This window comes from Notothenia rossii (assembly GCF_949606895.1).
Source record: "Notothenia rossii genome assembly, chromosome: 9".
Classification (NCBI taxonomy): Eukaryota; Metazoa; Chordata; class Actinopteri; order Perciformes; family Nototheniidae; genus Notothenia; species Notothenia rossii.
Window position 1 is genome coordinate 55,561,783 of NC_136907.1, and position 18,768 is coordinate 55,580,550.

General features: G+C 43.0%; 1 long non-coding RNA gene across 4 annotated transcripts; it reads left to right on the plus strand.

Annotated features, from left to right (window-relative positions):
* The first annotated feature begins 4,171 nt into the window (after positions 1-4,171).
* On the plus strand, positions 4,172-18,381 carry LOC307020015. 4 transcript variants are annotated; one of them, XR_013802761.1, is made up of 5 exons: positions 4,172-4,406; positions 15,208-15,305; positions 15,395-15,515; positions 16,200-16,712; positions 17,836-18,381. It is a non-coding gene; the product is annotated as an uncharacterized lncRNA (long non-coding RNA). The 4 variants fall into 4 exon arrangements; XR_013802763.1 differs by lacking the exon at positions 4,172-4,406 and having other exon boundaries at positions 13,544-15,305; positions 16,200-16,366; positions 16,451-16,712; XR_013802764.1 differs by lacking the exon at positions 4,172-4,406 and having other exon boundaries at positions 13,544-15,305; positions 16,200-16,366; positions 16,539-16,712.
* The last annotated feature ends 387 nt before the right edge of the window (positions 18,382-18,768 follow it).

Here is an 18,768-nt window from a genome sequence, read left to right on the forward strand (position 1 = left end):
TCCACGGTTCACCGTTCGGTTCTCCCCTCCCTCCTCTCCCCCGGACGGGGGAGACAGAGTCGGAGCAGGGTGCCAGCTTGGCGGCCGAACATGCTTTCCCCCTCTCCGTCACCACAGCGCGGCGCCGTCTGTTACGGAGACGGCCAGAAAAGTGCTACTGGACGCTCCAATCAGCCCGGACGGGCTGTTCGGACCCCAGTTCATGAAGACGGCAACGGAACAGGTGGACGGCATTCGCCAGCATGTACAGCTGGCTCCAGTCGGCTGAGCTGCCACAGAGGCACCAACGCCCGCAGCAGCCGCGGCGTCCACGCCGGCCACAGGAGGCCGCAAGCGGAGAGACGCCCACAGCAACCGCCCCGGCGGCTGCAGGGGGATCCATCCCACGTCTCCGCTCCCCCGCCACCCCAGAGACAGGGTCTCCCGGCGGCGAGTCAAATGGGAGTGAGGCTCCCCCGCTCCTGGTCGGCTCCGCGAGAGCCTCCGAGGAAGCGGAGCCGGTAATTAAGCCGGCTGCCACTAATATGTTGATTAAGTAGGCAGCAGGGCTCCCTGCAGAAGCCTGCTGGTTTTAACCTATCGGTTAATAAACCTGCAGAGCTCGCGGCATTCCTCTGTCCGAGATACGCCTCCTACACACGGTCATAACCCATGAGCGCCGGTATAACGCCTCATGTGGACATCACTGCACACACCTCCACTCATCCCCTGAGCGTGTACACGCCTCATGATGACAGCCGGAGTGAAACGCAGCGTGTGGAGGTTTCATCGCAGCCCTTTTGCCTCACTGGCAGCGGCGGCGATGGCGTGGCTCGTCACCATGAAGACCATTACGGCACTTCACAGAGAAGCCTCTCCCCCCAGCAGTTCCATGGGATACAAGAAACACTCCTGTCATCCCAGGAACAGTGTCTTGCGCGGTTTTTACCCCCGCTATTTTTCTAAATCTCCTCTGTCCGGTGCGCGCGCCGTCCTGCTATGTGGCGCGCACGGCGGCCGGGCGCCGTTCTCAGCGCCTGTTCGTGCACTATAGAGAGAGCTCGATCGGGCAACCTCTGTCTGCACAACGGCTGTCACACTGGCTGTGTGAGGCTGTGTCACAGGCATAGGTCTCCTCTGGGGTGGAGCCCCCGGAGAACATCAAGGCGCACTCCACCAGAGGAATTTCCTCCTCCACGGCTTTGCACGGAGGAATGTCAGTGGAAGATATTTGCACGGCTGCATCTTGGTCTTCCCCCTGTTCATTTATTCATTTTTATTTGAGGGATGTCTCCCATTCCTCTCTGACACACCCTGTAGCCTACTGGGTGTCCTGTCGGGGTGAGTGACGTCAGGGAGCCAGCTGTGCGCCTCTCTCCTGCCTTTTGGCACGCGGAGAGCGGCCCATTTCCCCTCCTTATAGGAGGGATGTTCCTTTTTCCTCTAACACACTTTGTACGGAGTGCCTGGTCAGAGTGAGTGACGTCAGGGATCCAGCTGTGCGCTCTCCTGCCTGTCTGCACGCAGAGAGCTGCTGTTCCCCCACTACGATCGCAGGACGAGGTGGGACTTTCGTCTCTACTTTCTCACAGCGGCCGGTATGTATTGTTCCCAGCCTTCACCCCGTCAGGAAGATAGGCATGTTTTGCTATGTTCCAGGTACGGTGATGAGCCATTACGCATGGCACATCAGGCAGGGGGGTGTTATTGAGCAGGTATGTCTGTGCTTCTAGTGCCGGGCGGACCCAGTGGGGCGCAGACTACATCATGCTTCGCCCTTAACCCAATAGCGATAGCCTTAGAGGGCGAAGCCATATACGAAATAGAACTGAGGTTACCTACTGTAACCCCAGCTTCTATGAGTAAATGGCGCAGCCCTCTAAGTGCGGGGCCCCACTGGCTCTACGAATAGCTGAAGAAAAGTTATGTTGTATGGGAGCAGATTGCCGGGCCACCTTCTTATTTATACCGTAAGGAGGCCCGAGGGTGGGGCCCACCTTGCGGGTGGGCGTGGACTACAAGTGTTTCAGTGCTGCGCGGGGGTGCAGGGGGATTACCCAATAGCGATAGCCTTAGAGGGCTGCGCCATTTACTCATAGAAGCTGGGGTTACAGTAGGTAACCTCAGTTTGCTGCGGAGCGCAGCGCGAGCAGGCTCCCGTGAGCGGGAGCGCAGCGCGAGCAGGCTCCCGTGAGCGGGAGCGCAGCGCGAGCAGGCTCCCGTGAGCGGGAGCGCAGCGCGAGCAGGCTCCCGTGAGCGGGAGCGCAGCGCGAGCAGGCTCCCTTGAGCGGGAGCGCAGCGCGAGCAGGCTCCCGTGAGCGGGAGCGCAGCGCGAGCAGGCTCCCGTGAGCGGGAGCGCAGCGCGAGCAGGCTCCCGTGAGCGGGAGCGCGCTCCTTCACTACAGACTATCGCGCCACCTAACCATTCGCCAAAATGTTTTTAATACCAGCGGTAACCGGCCAAGCGCCGGGCAAAAAACAATCTTCGAATAAAAGAGAGTTACCGGAGGAGTTAAAGGAGAGTGACAGGGAGCATGAGAAAAAGAGGGAGAGAAAGTTTCAGCCAGCTTGATCGATGGAGTTGGCTTCTAGTGGTGCAGTGACGCGTCCTCAAACCCTATTATAATCTATCGATTAGATTTATGATTTGAACATTATAAAAGTAGGGTAGACATGTGGAGATTATCCGGCTGAACAAAACGTGCATTTATCAAAAAGGTTTGTTTTCCACAGACCTTATTTCCAGCTATTTTCCAAAACCCTTTTGAGAAATCCCATTGCTTTTTGTCGAGGGAACCAGCAGCTTACTTCCTGGTTTAGGAAGCGTCACTGGCTGCACCTCTCAATATGATGCCAATATAAACAAGGTCTTCTGTCGGCTCTGTACATCAATGCCAACCTATGCTGACAAGTAAGTGAAGAGTAGACAATATAAAGGTATTGGCGAAATGTCCCAGCAGTTTAGGATAATGAAGATTCTAATCAAATCAATTACATAGCCATTACATGTCTAACTCCTAATGACAGGAAGGCAGAAAGTGCATTATACAAATAATAAGACTCATAATAATAGCAGACATTTTTTAACAATGACCACAATATCATTATTTTAATAAACCAAATATGAACAATTGAGGAACATGAGGAAGAACTGATGATTCAAATGTTGTAGTACAAGTAGTAATGTAGTTTGTGTATACATTACTATTGCAACAAATGTGTTAATTTTCTTCATTATTAGTCGATTTTTTTTTGGACGAATGCTCCGGGCCAGTGGTTACAATGGTGGGGCCAGTGATAATATAATGCCAGTGGCATTTTACCCTTAATGTCTACCTCTGCGGTAAGTCACTAGCACTGCGGTGGACCGGCGGTACCGAAGTGGGCCGGTCGAGAGTCCCGGGCTGATTTGTAGTCCCAGTCCGCCCCTGCACTCACCCCTACTTTAGTGGGAACAATGAGTCTGCGTCTTTGATGCACAGAGGAATAAACGCAGATCATCCTCTGGCTGCAGCCTTGAACGGTACTTGCTTTTGATCAAAGTCAATGCGGAAAACCTGCAATCACACAGGTAGGTGGAGGTGAAGGGAATGAGCACTTTTACAGCCTTTTTGGCGAGGTGGGGGAACTCGGTCTCCACAGACAGCCACAAGTGGGCGAGTGTCACTTTACTCGTCTTTTTCTCGTTCTTTTGTGTCTCACGCTGCGCCTCCCCTGAAGCTCTCTGGCACCCCCCAGGGGAGGCGCGCCTCACACTTTGAAAACCGCTGGACTAGAGCGATCCGATAGGAGCGATTACAGCGAAGCAAATATTCGCATCGCGTCCAGTGTGAACGCAGCATTAGAGGGCCCTGACGGCTCACCGCTGCTTTAACTACAGCTTATTCAAAAAAAACTGTCCGCATTTAAAGTAGAATATGAAGGAAAAAGAGTCAAATTTAGGTATGTTCTGATCTCTGCAGAGGATACAAATACTGTAATGTACCGCATAAGTGGTTGTATAATGTTTAGCCCACCCTAAAAACTCACTGTTTATATCCTTTTTCAAATCCTTTAGCTCTCTGCACTTTCATGATCTTAGTGTTTGTATTTAATGTTTCCTGTCTTATTTTGAAATGTGTTTCTCTTGATGTTTTTGTCAGGCTTTACTTCCTGTCTTATTGTTTTCCCGCCTGTGTGATTGTATGATGGTTTTCACCTTCTGCCTTTGAGTTAATTCCTGCTTTCTCCAGCTGTGTGTTGTCTTTCTATTTAATCTGGTGTCTTTATAGTCCTATCTCTCCTTGTGATCTTTGTTGATTTGACGTCTTTGTCCCTGTCCGGTCTTGATTTGTGGTGTATTTCGTCCCTGCCTGATAGTGTTCCTGGACCAAAACATCGTTTTTATCAGTGTTCCTGCTCGTTATTCTTCCCTTGTTCCCTCTAAGGTTTGTACACTTTCAGTTTTTTTGTTTTGCCTGGTCCCCATGTTTTATTTCAATCAGGAGAGACTTCATTTTGTTTAAAAAACATTTATTGACACATGTCATATGATAAATGTTAAGTCTTTGGGGATTAGACCCCGATCCTGAAATAATATATCTAAAGGGGGAAATGCAGCCCTGAGCATATAGGGAACCCCCCTGGAGTCTAGACACTGGTGATGATGCTGAAGATCTGGATTTGATGAGGAGATGGGATGAAGAGGAGGTGTGATGAGGTCTTTGGGTTAACTCTCCTGGCACTGGATAAGGTGAAAGGAGGTGGATGGGGAGGAGGCGGGCGGCAGCATAAAAACCTGAAATCACAGCTGACTGCAGGAGAGAGGAGAACCATTTTAAAGTTTGGCTGCAACATGGTAATTAGCTGCTGGAGAATGAGGTGAATGTAATAGGTTGACCGTGATGAGCTGATTATATGCAGCTGCGGAGTGAATGTATACACCCAGTCTTCCTGAATGAACTTGCACTGAGCTTCATTTGGTATAATGCCTGATTTTGTAACTTTTTTGGTTGATGGTGTGCATTGGGATAATCTTAATGTAAAAAATGTATCATGGCTCCAAAAAGGTATAAAAAAACAAAAACACTGGGCTATCTAATTGTAAACTAAGAGTCAGTCTCTGTCAAATGAATAGCCTTTTGTGAGGGAATCCAACATTTGGATCTTGGTAAATCTTTTGATCCTGAATCTGCAAGGTGGTTGCTGGAACAGGGAAGAACTGAAGAAGCTAATGAATTGATACTAATGATAGCACTCAATACAAACCTAGATAACCTGCTGGATGAGGTTTATCAGATACAATTGTATTGCATTTGATTAAATTAGACGTTAAACATCCGTCATAAACCACACCTTTAAGTCTGCAGCTGTCACTGCTTACAGAGACAAGGTGGTGCTTTAAGCTAAATTGTGTGCTCACAACATAAAAGGTGTTTTGTTTAATACATGAACCATTAGCAAGATAGTACGTTTACCATTTAAGCAAGCTCGTTAACATTGAACTACCACTAAACACAAGTTTAATGGGGATGTCATCAGTTTCTAAGTTGTTTGGTCATTAAACAAATGATTGGAGTAAAGTTTAAACGTTTAACATGGGGATTACACTAGAATCAATGTCAATGGACACCTTTATGCCGAGGAAAGATCACCCTGTCTGTGTTCTTTTTCATTAATGACCGCCTTGCTGCACACTTGGTTAGTTTTGAATGCTGGACCCCAGAGTTAATGCATATTCTGATCTGGAAATGTAAACACAGCATGGGGCAAAGTCCACAAGTTGATGATGTGGTAAAAATTTAACATCATTACAGATGAGTTTTGACCTGCATTGGTCTTTAACTTCTTATCAGTCTGTGAACAGGAGGTTATTGCTTTATGACTGTCGTACTGTCCGATGCTATTCACTCTCTGAATTACAAATCTACAGGAGCGGAACAACATGTGCCTGATTATACTACAATGCAATGTACGATGTACCCTTGTTACAGAACAGGGTTTTGTCACAGAAGGGTATATGCAGTGCTTGAATTGGGCCGGTACTCACCGGTACGCAGTACCGGCACTTCTGATTTTTACCCATGCGGTACCGGCACTTCTTACTGAGTACCGGCAAGGTGCCGGTACTCAGTAAAATGCCGGTACTCAGCCGCCGGCAATATACGTATATATTGTAAACGCAACGCAGCGCAAATGTGGGTCTGACTCTGCCTCACAGAGGGTGACTGGCTGTCTACATGACGTGGCCTGCCGACATTGCCACTTTCATACAGATCATACTAATGCCCTCGATTGGTCTCTGTGTGTCATTCAAGCTCGGGAGGGTGTGTGTTGGTGTATGTGTGGCGCGAGCGAGCGAGAAAGCGCGCGCACCGGTTACGTGTATTGTTGTTAACATCTGGTGCTAGCTAGCTGCGCTAACGGATATAAGGAGCTGTTAAAACAAAAAGGTGGAGGGAGAGTCCTTTGCTGTCAGACTGAGAGGCTGATAATTACAGCTCTGGTGAGGTAAATTACTCTCTGAGTCTTTAGATAGTTAACTTAGTTTAAGTTATCTCAGTGGGTCTCAAACGGTTCGCTCACCATTTATGTAAACACATATTTCCATTTGAGGGGGTAGTGATTAGTAAAATATGCATGAATAATACAAACAAAATGTTAACTAGGTGAAACAAGGTAAGATAAACTTGTTGAGAGCTAAAACTAGTCTTTGCTGTTGCCTCAAAGAGGAGCAGGGGGGAGAGGAGGGAGACAGGAGAGGCCGATTCAGGAGCCCAGACACACTCACAACTATAAATGAACCAAAAACAAATAAATAAACAAGTTTAAATGTTTTTTCATATTGGATATTGTATGTTATTGGTTATGGCCATGTACTTATGATTTTATGATTATTTAAATGTATACATTTTTGTTTCATATGGGTGTAGTCTCTTTATTTACCCCTCAAAATGCACCAGATTGATGCATTTAAGTCCAACATTTAAAAAAAAAGTTTACCGGGGGAGCATGCCCCCGGACCCCCCTATAGGATTTGAGGCCCGGCCCCACTGTTCCCAAATAGATTTGCAATTTTTTTTTAAATAGTAACCCATCTCCATATGTTTATTTGTGCGTAGTAGATTTAAACTAGAGGGCTATCACTTTGTGCAGCAACGCTATTGACAAATAAATACAGCAAAATGGCACAAAAAACTGGTAGGGGCCTCAGGGACGAGGAGTCATTTAACCAGCCAGTAGGAGTCAAGCTTTACTTTCTTTTATATCCATAAAGAAAATGTAAATCTGTTTACAGTTGTTTCATTATGGATGTTGAGAGGTATCCATACAGTATATCTCTTCATTTTGCTCTCAAAGTGCACCAGATTGATGCATCTAACTTCAATATTTTAAAAAAAATGTTCCCGGGGGAGCATGCCCCCGGACCCCCCTAGACTAGAGGGTGTCAGGTCCACTCCTCACTTATAAAAATAGCACTTTCCCACTGCACCCCCTCTAATCTCAGATGCACCCTGAGTCATTTTGTTTAAGTACAGTGAGCCTTTCTAAAATATACAGTAAAGAGACAAACCCACCAGCATTATAGGATATACTATGACTTTGTGCCAAATACTTGTTGCTGATTTAGAGTACTGGCACCTTTTTTATTCCAATTCAAGCACTGGGTATATGTTTGTGAGCAGTTCCCTAGACAAGATTAGAGATAGGTCCCAACAAATAAGCAGAACTTTATGTGGCTAAATTATGTTTATTCTTTCAAGTAACCAACTGAGCTTTGACACAAACTGGACAATGATAATACTGCACCTGCAAGGGATTAAAGGGGTCGTTTAGATTGTTCCAAGGTATACAAGGTACTATCCATACTTTGTGTATAACCTACTTGTTCACCCCCAGAGAGAACAGATAGAGTACTAGCATGGAAACAAAGTTCTGCTGTATACAGGGGCATCAGCAAAATGTATAGTCTGCCACATGTTTTTGGTAAACGCCTGATAAAAGGTCTTTGGTTACTACAAGCTGAAGGGATCTGACATAAGATACATCAGCAAACACAACACTCTTTGTGAATGACCAAGATTCTATGTGTCATAAAAGTGGCGGTTGCTAATAAGTGAATAAATAAAAGACTAAACGTCATCACACCGACACAAGTCCGCCTTTAACTCAGCGCTGGTGCTGCTCAGCCATGCGACCGCGATGAAGTTCGTTTAACTTTCGCTATATACTATCGCCAATCGCATTTAAGCTTCAGGAATCAGAAGTGGTGTTAATATGTGGAGATAATCCTGCTGAACAAAACGTGTTAAGTATCAGAAACATGTGGGTGCCACCAGTCATATTTTCTGCAATATACCTTAATTCCAATGGGGAAATGCCATTGCCCTTTGTCAGGAAGGCCTTTACAATGCTTGGCCTACAAAAAAACATAATCTCTGCACGCGTTGTTTTCAGAAATTTTGCAAGCGTTAATAGCCTTTTTCTGCAATCTACTTTCGACTTAAACATGATTGCAGAACCTCTCAATAAAAACTCTTCACGGTGGTGATCTGTGAAGACACAACATTTTGTTCAGTTTTGTCAATTCAAATTTGACATATTGCAAACAGGGCCGTATCCAGGATTTCCTAAATACCGAGGTCCAAACATGCTCTGGGGGTTTGGGGGATACCCCCCGAGATTCTTGGGATTTTCATGATCTAGTTAGGTGCTTTTTAAGTCCTGTGGGGGGTCACACATTGGATAATATATTGATTTCAAACCATGTCAGTGGGCTGACAATGTCAGCATAAATTATTTTTAAAAGTGTAATACATAAGAATCAGTTGATTGTTACTATGAATGATCTGGACATGCAGAAGAGGCTAAAATGATCACAAAACATTGTCAACATTCATTTTCCATGTCTCTCTCCTTTCCATAACCTGCAGCCTCTCTTCCATCTTCTTGAGTCTCTCCGTCTTCTCCCTGTTCATTACTCTCTCTGTCCTCTTCTCTTTCTCTTTGTTCAATCTCTCCCTCGTTGTTCACTTTTTGCTCCTTCTCACTTGTCCCTCCTGCCAGTGAATCAAAAGCAATTCAGCCATTTAGTTCATTTCACTTGTTTGTTTGCATTATTTTTAGGGGTGCACCGAATGGGAAATTCTTTTCCGAAACCGATACCGAAAATAGGAAACAGTTGGCCGAATGCCGAAAGGCCGAAAATGATTAATAGAAATATATATATATATATATATTGTATACATTTTTTACCAATGTTGTTCAGCTACCTGATTATGGAAAAAGACATGATTATGGCAAAACTTAACTTAAATAATAATCACTATTATGGGTCCATAAAACATTTATTCAGCACTTTTGAATGCATACATTACATTAAATCCAAGTCAAGTGCATTTTCTTTTCTCTGTAGGATAACTACAACAAAGTGCATTCAGAAAAAAGCCAAGGTGCTTTAAAACTGCATAAACATCTAGACCAGTAGGCCTACACCAAAATAGTGTAAACAAAGACTGTAACAGCCAGGCCTTCAACAACAACAAATGCACCTATAAGTTTGCAATATAACGTGTTGTTGTGATGACGTAATCAAAACGCAGCGACAAGCACGGCGCGCGACCATGCTCGCGGCTGGCTCACAGCCAACATGTCTGCCGCTTGGAGATATTTAAAAATATCAGAGAGAGAGGCGCGGATTGCGATTTGTAAAACGTGTTCAGCTGACATTTCTCGAGGGGGAGTAACTGCAAAGACTTTCACCACTTCCGGATTACTCCACCACTTGAAATCAAAACACCCGAACAAATACGGAGTATGATCAACGTAACCCTGTTCTCTGACATTCGGTGATATTTTTTCGGTGCTAAAACCCTTTCTGCCGAAAGCCGAAATGGCCTTTTAAACCATTTTCGGCCGATCATTTTCGGTGGCCGAATATTCGGTGCATCCCTAATTATTTTTTTAGATTTTTTAAATCTGTTTTGTTTGATTCTTGTAGTGGCAATTTCTTATGTTACCTTATATGGTAAAACCAAATGCTTCTGAAAGCATTGTCTAAGCCTACTGTACCATTTCTTCATATTTGCTGTTTCATCTGTTTACTCTAATGAGGGTTATTATTCTCAAGCGCTTCAAGGCCACAGAGCTGATTTGGCAGACTATGTTGAAACTACTCCTCTTCACACAAAGTTTGAACTTCCATATTCTGATAACCATTATACTTTATACAGCTCAAGGACACAGGTGTCTAATAACAGTGTGAAAGCAGATTTCTGAGGCGTTCCGCCGTGCTACACAAAAACTCTGTCTGCCCGCCCTATCTTGTATATAAGCTTTGCTATTCTGTGACTATTGCGCACACTCCTGCAGACTACCCTATACTCTGTGAGACCTGTGCCTTCGAGGCGCCTCGAATAAAGATCCAGAAAGACAACTCTGTTTGTTTCACCAGTTTATCGATTGATCATTCTAATTGTATATCTCCACAGTATTGACTAGGTCTAAGATTTCCATAACATTCTCAAAAGAGAACAAAGATGTAAACAAATTGTGTTTTATACAATTGTATGTCATGACATCATAACTGCAATAGATGTATGTTGTTTAAAAATTATGCCTATTGTCTATATTGTAAATGAAGACCAAGTTATAGATAGATAGGTGGGGTTATTAAGCCTACATTATTTTGTGTGACTACCTGCAGTTCCTCCCTGACTTCCATCGCTTTCCCTCTCTCTCTTTCTCTCTGCCTGTTCTGTCTCTTCCTTACTGTACCAACGCTGAGCTTCGACTGACGAAGTCTTTTCATTATATCTGAGTCAGTGTAAAAAGAAAACAATACAATGTTATATCTTCAATGTTTTACTCAAATTGAAATTAAAGAAAAGCATTACAACGTGTGTTAAAAGGTAATCCTTCTGACATTGGATGAATGTAATTAACTTTAGCTCTCTAGCTAGTTTATTCACGCAATTTAAACCAAAGTTTAGCCTCCGGAGCTCTCCTCCCTGGAGAACAGAAGCACAAGCAGCCCGCTGGACTCAGATCTCTAGATACCTCATCACTCCTCCGCTGCTCCGGTTCAAGTCCGGGGCCCTTTCTCATTTCATCAAATCCCCCTCCTCGACTCCTCGACTCCTCGGTCCTCCGGTAGTGACCCGGATATGAATTTCAGCGCGCCATGTTGAAGGACATCTCATTTCTCTAAATGCACTTCGAGGACCGAGGATCGAGCGTCGAGGAGGCTCTCTGGAGGAGCTATAACCGAGGATACACTGATGGGTCCTCCACGGTCCTCCACGGCTCCTTCGTGGATGCATTTCCGGGAACAGAGATGTTTCAAAGAGTCGTGACGTACGGCCGGACTTATCTCAGCCAATGACAGCTCTGCATGCATCCCCTGGATATTATTTTATTCTGCTTTCATCGCGAGTTCGCGACGCAATGTTTACAGTGAGAACAGCTGTGAGGTCTGTGCAGAAAGCAGAGCAGTGTGTATAATATGTATCACTCAGTATAACAGGCCTACTCTCTTTATTTGCTGTAGTTTAGTAGATATCTACAAACAAAGAGTCGATATTTTTCTAAAACCATTTAGTGCTTCACATAATAAAAAACACAAGGGCTGTAGCCTGTTTTAGGACCTGTAGGTGCGTGTGTGTGGTGTAGGTGTGTGTGGTACAGTGTGTGCGTATGCAGCGGACAGACAGGTTGGTTTGGTGTCCTCTGCTTACTTTTAATAGCCTACTTGTAAATAAAAATGTTGGCCCGTAATTTATTTTCCTCATTGTAGTGACCAGAGAGGGGAGGGGGGGGGGGGGGATATATCCAGTCTCTGATAGTGTTACGTTATTATGAGAGTGCTCTGTTTGATTCTGAAATTGTATATATTTATACAAATATATACGTGTGTGTGTGTGTGTGTGTGTGTGTGTGTGTGTGTGTGTGGCAGCGCTGTCTGCTTATTTGCAATGTAGGCTTAATCAGAATAATTTCAAGTCCAGATTCAATGTTTGCATAATATTACGTTCCCTTCTGAGCTAGGGGAATCAGAGGGAAGCAACACAACCAGATTGGAATCGGTATAATTTTAAGCGGTTTATTTTAAACAGCTGGTCAACAAAATGGCAGGCAAGCAGCCTGAAACAAACAAATTGCCACAAACACCAGTTTACATAACAAACAAAAGAGGCCACAAGGGCGCAAGTTTAAATGGGCAACCCAACTAAGGGAGGACTCTAAACAGTGAGTCTAAACGCATAGGCTACAGGGAAACTAAATACTCACACACTAAATAAAGAAGGAAACAAAACCTGTGTGTGTGTCCGCCTCTGTAGCCTGTTATTGTCTCATTATACCCCACTGTGAATGAATTAAAAGTACATATATAAGTCGTCATGAACACATCTGTCCATCAGACAGAGTGCTGCTGTGCCTCCTGTCATCATTAATGGACGTCTTTTTAAAATGACCGCTCAGAGGAGAGGAGTTCTCATTTCTCTAACCGCCTGCTGCTTCCCCTCCTCTCTCCTCGGTTCCCCTCCTCGGCTCCTCCGCTCGCATCTCCTGTGGGCAGGACTAAGTCTCGAGGATAGGAGTCGAGGAGGGGAGTTGAGGAGGGAAGTTAGAGAAATGAGAAAGGGCCCGGACTGCGGTTGTATGTTGATACATGTGGTCTTCTTCTGTTTGCTTTAATCAAGGCTATAGTTATGCAGCGCCCCCATCGGCATTAAATGGAAGTACTACAAAATACCCCGTTTAGTGCAATTATTTCACAAGTTTTGTTATAAAAAATAAAATAAAAATTACCGCGGTCCGGACATGGATGTAGCCTATTATAAGAACTGGATACAGCGTGGAAGGCGGGGCGCATGGATGACAAAATGGCCCAACTTTTGAGAGAGTGAAACGTCAGAGATTACCCAGCATGCCTGAGAAGTACCCGTATGTGTGCGCTCATAGAGCATGCACAACTTTAACCACGCCACCCAAAAGGCTCGTTCACATCAAGCACGTCAATTTGCGTACACGTAACAGCACTGCGCGTTCTGGATTGTTATGATGGATTTGATATGAATTAATAACGAGGCGGCCGCGGCAGTTAGCAGCTAGCGGCTAGCTAGTGTAACGTCCGAGCCATTAGTAATTAATGTACGTACACATCAATCGTTATGTACTTTATATTACGCTGATTTAACACGATCTAGTGATGGTTTTGTTCAGCATTGCCAGCTTCACTGTTGCGCTTTATGTTGTGCCCAGCATTCTCCTGTGCTCTGAAATCAAAATGTGGATAAGCATAAAGCAACACTAAAATAAACACTACAATATAACTTGTTATTTGACACACACAAGGTTGTTCATTTGTGTGTATAAATATATAACACAGGCTATGTACATATATATATATATATACATACATATATATATATATATATATATATATATATACAAGTATAATTAATACAACTGTTAATTTGATTAGAGCTTTGACACATATATCTTTATTTATATATACAAGTATGATGACTTCCTCGGGCGATATCATATGGTATAGCTAATTAATTTGGGTCAAAACGTGTTGTGCCCACATGCAAAGGTTGTAAACTCTGGCTTATCCCTGCGTGGTGTTATAGTAATAGCAAACAGCAATGTTCAACTCCTTTAATGGTATATTGCAAGTGCAATAAGAAGCTATAGGGACGTTAATCTACGTTGGTAATATTAACTTTATTTAATACAAGATTTATATCATACAGCCCATGTAGTATAATATTTTACAAATGATGAATTACAGCAAACATGTGCAATATATCCATTATTACAGCTCCGTGGGCGATATGGGTCCGTTCTTATTGTGCATCCATGGGTAAAGGTAAAACTCATGTAGTGCTGAACACATAACATCACATGAACGTGCCGGGTGGTGCGGTCCCATGGGTTAGATGCGCGTTCATAATGCAGAGGGAAATTACTCTCAGAATAACGTTATTAGCAAATTTTTACAACTTGGGGAACGAATGTTTTTAATAAGGGCTATACAAGTGTTCATACTGGGTAGTTTATTTAGTTTAAAAAAAATTATCCAACGATTTACAGACCACTCTTTCCCCATGTAAGTCAATGGGAAAAAGTGTTTCCGGGCCTGGCAACCAAACGGAAGTGTAGTACCGCCATTTGGCCACCACGAATATTTTCATCCGGCGCACTTCCTGGGGGCTTGGGTCCGGGCCTCGGTGACCTCAATGGTGGATACGGCCATGACAAATAATGAACGTTTGACCGAAAGTAAAACGTTTATACATTAAAACAAACAGCTGTTAGGAGTGAAGAGTGAATCAAACAGTACAATTCAACAGTCAATTTTAAAGACAGGATCTTAAATGTTTGAAATGCCCTGCAGAAAGCAGCAACTAATCTATTGACATAACTAAACAAGTAAAGTAAATAAGAAGTACTTTCAGATGGGCAAAATCCTGCCTGTTACTGTTAAGACATAAACAATGTTATGTTATTTTTATTCATGTTTATTATTTGGTTTTTTTGTGTAATATATGTACATGTAAATCATTTGCAGCAATTCCAACAATAATTTAAGGTGATTTTAACTTGACATGCATACAGCATGATGTCTATAAAGTAGTTGCATTGATGTGGATGTAAGCTTGGGCGAACAAAATAAAAACTTATGTCAGCATTAACAACAAAAGAACCTCATAAGGCTCATAAAAGTAGGATTTATTACAAGGCTTGGATTTGATAGGTTTTTATAATGTGTAGCCTACCTTGAAAACTCACTGTACTTATTTTCTTTATCTTTTTCCGTTACAGGTTTGGTCGCAAACGAGCAACTCAAATTTCAGCAGTTATTTGGTTCTTAAAATAATGGTTCACTTAAGCTAACGAGGATATCATATGTGATAAAAAGGGCTTGCATCATATCCAGTGCATAGTTTTAAATGCTTTTTTTTAAAGTGTCCGCGTTTTTAAATGAATTTGTTGGAGAATGTGTTTTCAGACAAGTCATGCTAATGTTAGCTACTGTAACGGAAACTATTATTATATACGTGTTATTTAATAATGTTCTAAACATTAGAACTTCAAATCTTTTACAGCTGGTGTGTTAAATGAGTGACTGTTTAAATGCCATGTACAACCAATTTGTAGTGAGTTCCAACTGAGTGGATCAGGGGATCCAAAAGATCATGGGGAGCATGTGTGTCACAGCTTTTTACTACAATTATACAGTGCGTCCTGGCTGGCGTAATCTACGCCATACGTCACTGGAGACTGGCTCAACTTCACAGCAGCTCAGTTTGCAGTAGTTGCTATCTACATACAGTATGGTGAGCATTTACCCTTTTTTATGACTTTTTATTGTTTTATTTGTATACGATGTACAATATTTAACTGGCACTTTCCTTGTTTCTTTAAGGTTTATACCCGAGTCAGCCAGGTGGTTGTTAAGCAGAGGAAGGTCAGAAGAGGCTAAACAGCTGATTGTCAAGGCAGCAGCCATCAACAAACGCACTGTTTCAGACTCTCTGTTGGAAAAGGTATTGATTTTAAAAGTGGAGTTTGCAATTCTAATACATTGCACTTTTTGTCCAATTCTGTGAATATCTCACGTATCGCTAGCTGACGTTAATGCTGCTTAGACCCTCTGAGTATCAGGGACCTCACAAACCTATTCTTGAAATAGCTCAAATATTTTAACTAAGTGCAGTGGAAAACTAGAAGCAGACCATCACTAGTGTTATAAATGATCATTCTTTCGTATACAATGTGAATCCATAACATGCAAGTGTTACCACGTCCATCTTCAAAGACCACTTTTATTGTTCTCAACTACTTTGTAAAGTTTGTGACTGCAACTTGCCTGTTTGTATGGAGCCCCTAAAGGGACTTGAAAAAAAAAAAAAAAAGAGAGAGAGAAAAAAAAAAAAGTCAGTCATCTCGTGCACGAGATACTAACCCCCTTTTTTCTTTCATGAAATACTAACCTACAGAGCCCTTAAGGGGATATACAAGTTTCTCCTGCACACAAGATCATTTTATTTTGAAACGTTGTCCATGTCCCCTCAGGTAACTGAGTACTGAGGTTGACAATATAAGTAATATTTTAATTAAATAGGTTACACTAGTGTTCAAATATAAATTATTATTTTAAGTCAACTTCTGTTTTCTTCTTGTTTTTAAGTTTTTCATTGAACCTAACAATCTACTCCCTGTACTTCAAGATGGGAAACTTTGGCTTCAACATCTTCTTGACACAGCTCATGTTTGGTGCTTTTGAAGTGGCAGCTACTTTACTCTCCATGTGGCTAATGGAGGTTTTTGGGAGAAGAATTTCATGCATATTTGTGATTGGAGGAATATCTCATAATGTTCCTAGCGCTTCCTCAAGGTAAACCAAATGGTTTGGATAGCCAAATGACAGTATCAAGTTCATGTCCTGTTTGTCTTTGTTAAACATTTCTTCTATTTCCAGGGGTTGTTCCAACATCTATTACACAGTGAGCTTCTTGTGCAAACTTTCCAGACCAGGGTTATAGCTGTTTTAATGCACCCCCTTTCAGACAAACAGCTCCAGCTTTAGGAGCCATGTCAGGAAAAGCAGGAACATGATGGTCGTGTACCACTGGTCAATACCCCCTATTTCAGCAGCGTTTCACTGGTCGGTGGGGCGCTCGGCTTCCTGCTCCCTGAGACCAGGATCTTCCTGAGTCAGCAGATAAGGCCGAGAGTAACAGGTGACGACAGCAACTAAGATTCAGTATTAAGAAAATGTATAACTCTTACATTTCCTTATTTTATTGTGGAAAAATCCTTAGTCATGTATTTCTGTTCTGTGTCTTTGAGAAATTTTACCTCCAGAAGAACAGCTTCGTTTCTCAATCAAGATCATTTCTGCCCCTTGGCAGTCTCTCTCTTGGTTGCTTTAGAACATCCTATTTCACTGTTTTACACATGTTCGAGTTGCATTGGCTGGGATACTTATTTGGGGAAAGAAACTTCAAGTTGCTCAGCCGCTTAGCTAGCGTCCGTGACAGCCCACATCGAGGGGTTCGTGGAACCTCTGAAATTGTAGAAGACATTTTGGTTACAAAAATAACTTGCAACAGAGCAGATTTTCATCTTTTAGTATCTGCGGCTAGTCCCCCCGGTGCAAGACTCTGGGTTAAACCAAGGTCATATCTGGAGGATGTGGAAAATAAAGGTCTAATTAAACTATAATCTGGCAAAAAAAGCCAATACTGTTCTTGTAAAGTGTTGATACTCTGCAGAGACATGCAGATCCTGAGACAGAAAAAACCATAAAGAACCATATCAGTAAACTTTAACAACGTACCATAGTACTATAATAATTTGGTCAAGGCTGACATCAAAAGAATTCTGTTGTAGAGCAATTGTTACTGGATTAGAGGTCCCTAAAGCATGCGCAACATACTGTAAATTGAAGGAAAAATATATCCTATAAAATCCTACTATTGTTTCCGAACAAATGTTTTGCAAACAGCATGATGTCTATTATCATAATTGCATAGCATTGCATTTTTTTTAAAGGTGGGTTTGTTTGGTTGAAACATTTCGGTCTGAATTGAGCTCAGTTTATTCGATATTATGTGCGTTCCTGAACCTGCATATTTTTCTGAATATTCTAAATTCATACATTTTGTCACAGTCTGCTCCATCATTCACCAATAGTTTTCCATTCACCTGTCTCACCTGTTAATCACACACACGTTTCTGCTCACTCTCTTTCTCTACTGCACCCATTAGCTTTGCTGCCAGTATTTAAACCCTCACCAGACACACACCCGTTGCCAGATCGTACTTTGCCTTCATGCTAGTCTTTCACGCGTTTGTTACCAGATTGCCTACCCGGTTCCGACCCTGCCTGTCCCTGACCTGCCTGCTCTGCCTGGTCCCTGATCCTGCCTGTCCTTGGACTAACCTGCCTTGCCTGCTGTCTGACCCTGCCTGTACCTACGTTGCCCGCCTCGCCTGCTCCCTGACCCTCTGCCCGGCCCTTACTCACCTTCTGCCTGCTGTCCTCTGGTTTGTTTGCCTGCACATCATCCAGCTGATACTGTTCTGCTGGTATCCCTCTGCTCTGGTATTATTACCAATAAAGTATATTACCAATACTCCTTGGTTTCTCAAGTGCTGCATTTGGGTCCATCATAAGATTGTGACACATTTATTATGTATGAATTTATTATGGGTTGAAAACAGATTTTCTTTTAAAGGTTATTGGAAGATTTGGGAACTGATATTGCAGAGTAATGTTCCCTGTTACCTGCTCAAAATAAGCTCAACAAAACGTTATATTAACAACCAAGCACTTAGAAATGGTGACCCACAAGCATCTTCATAGCTTATAAATAGTTTGTACAACCATATAGGTGCTAAGGATAAATCTACTTTTTCTCTTACCCATAACCCATGGCTATGGATAAAAAAGGTGAACCTCCAGAATCTGCCGTACATTTATGGTAGTAGAATAAGATTCAAGCTTAGGCAGACGAGCAGGTTGCAGGTGTGGTTGATTGGAGATTGCTCCCAGCCGTGTAGAGCATACCAGCAGGCAGAGAGAGAGACACACAGTAGAAAGAAACACATACAAACACTAACAGGGGTTTCAGGGACGGGCAGTGATAGTCGGTCCGTTCTTCTATCTGTCTGTCTTTGGTTTTCTAAGTGTTATTCGATCCATATGACAATAGAGATACGTATGTGCATAAACAACAAAAACACTTGGGGTATAATGTTCGAACAATGTTATCACCAAACGTTTTAAGAATG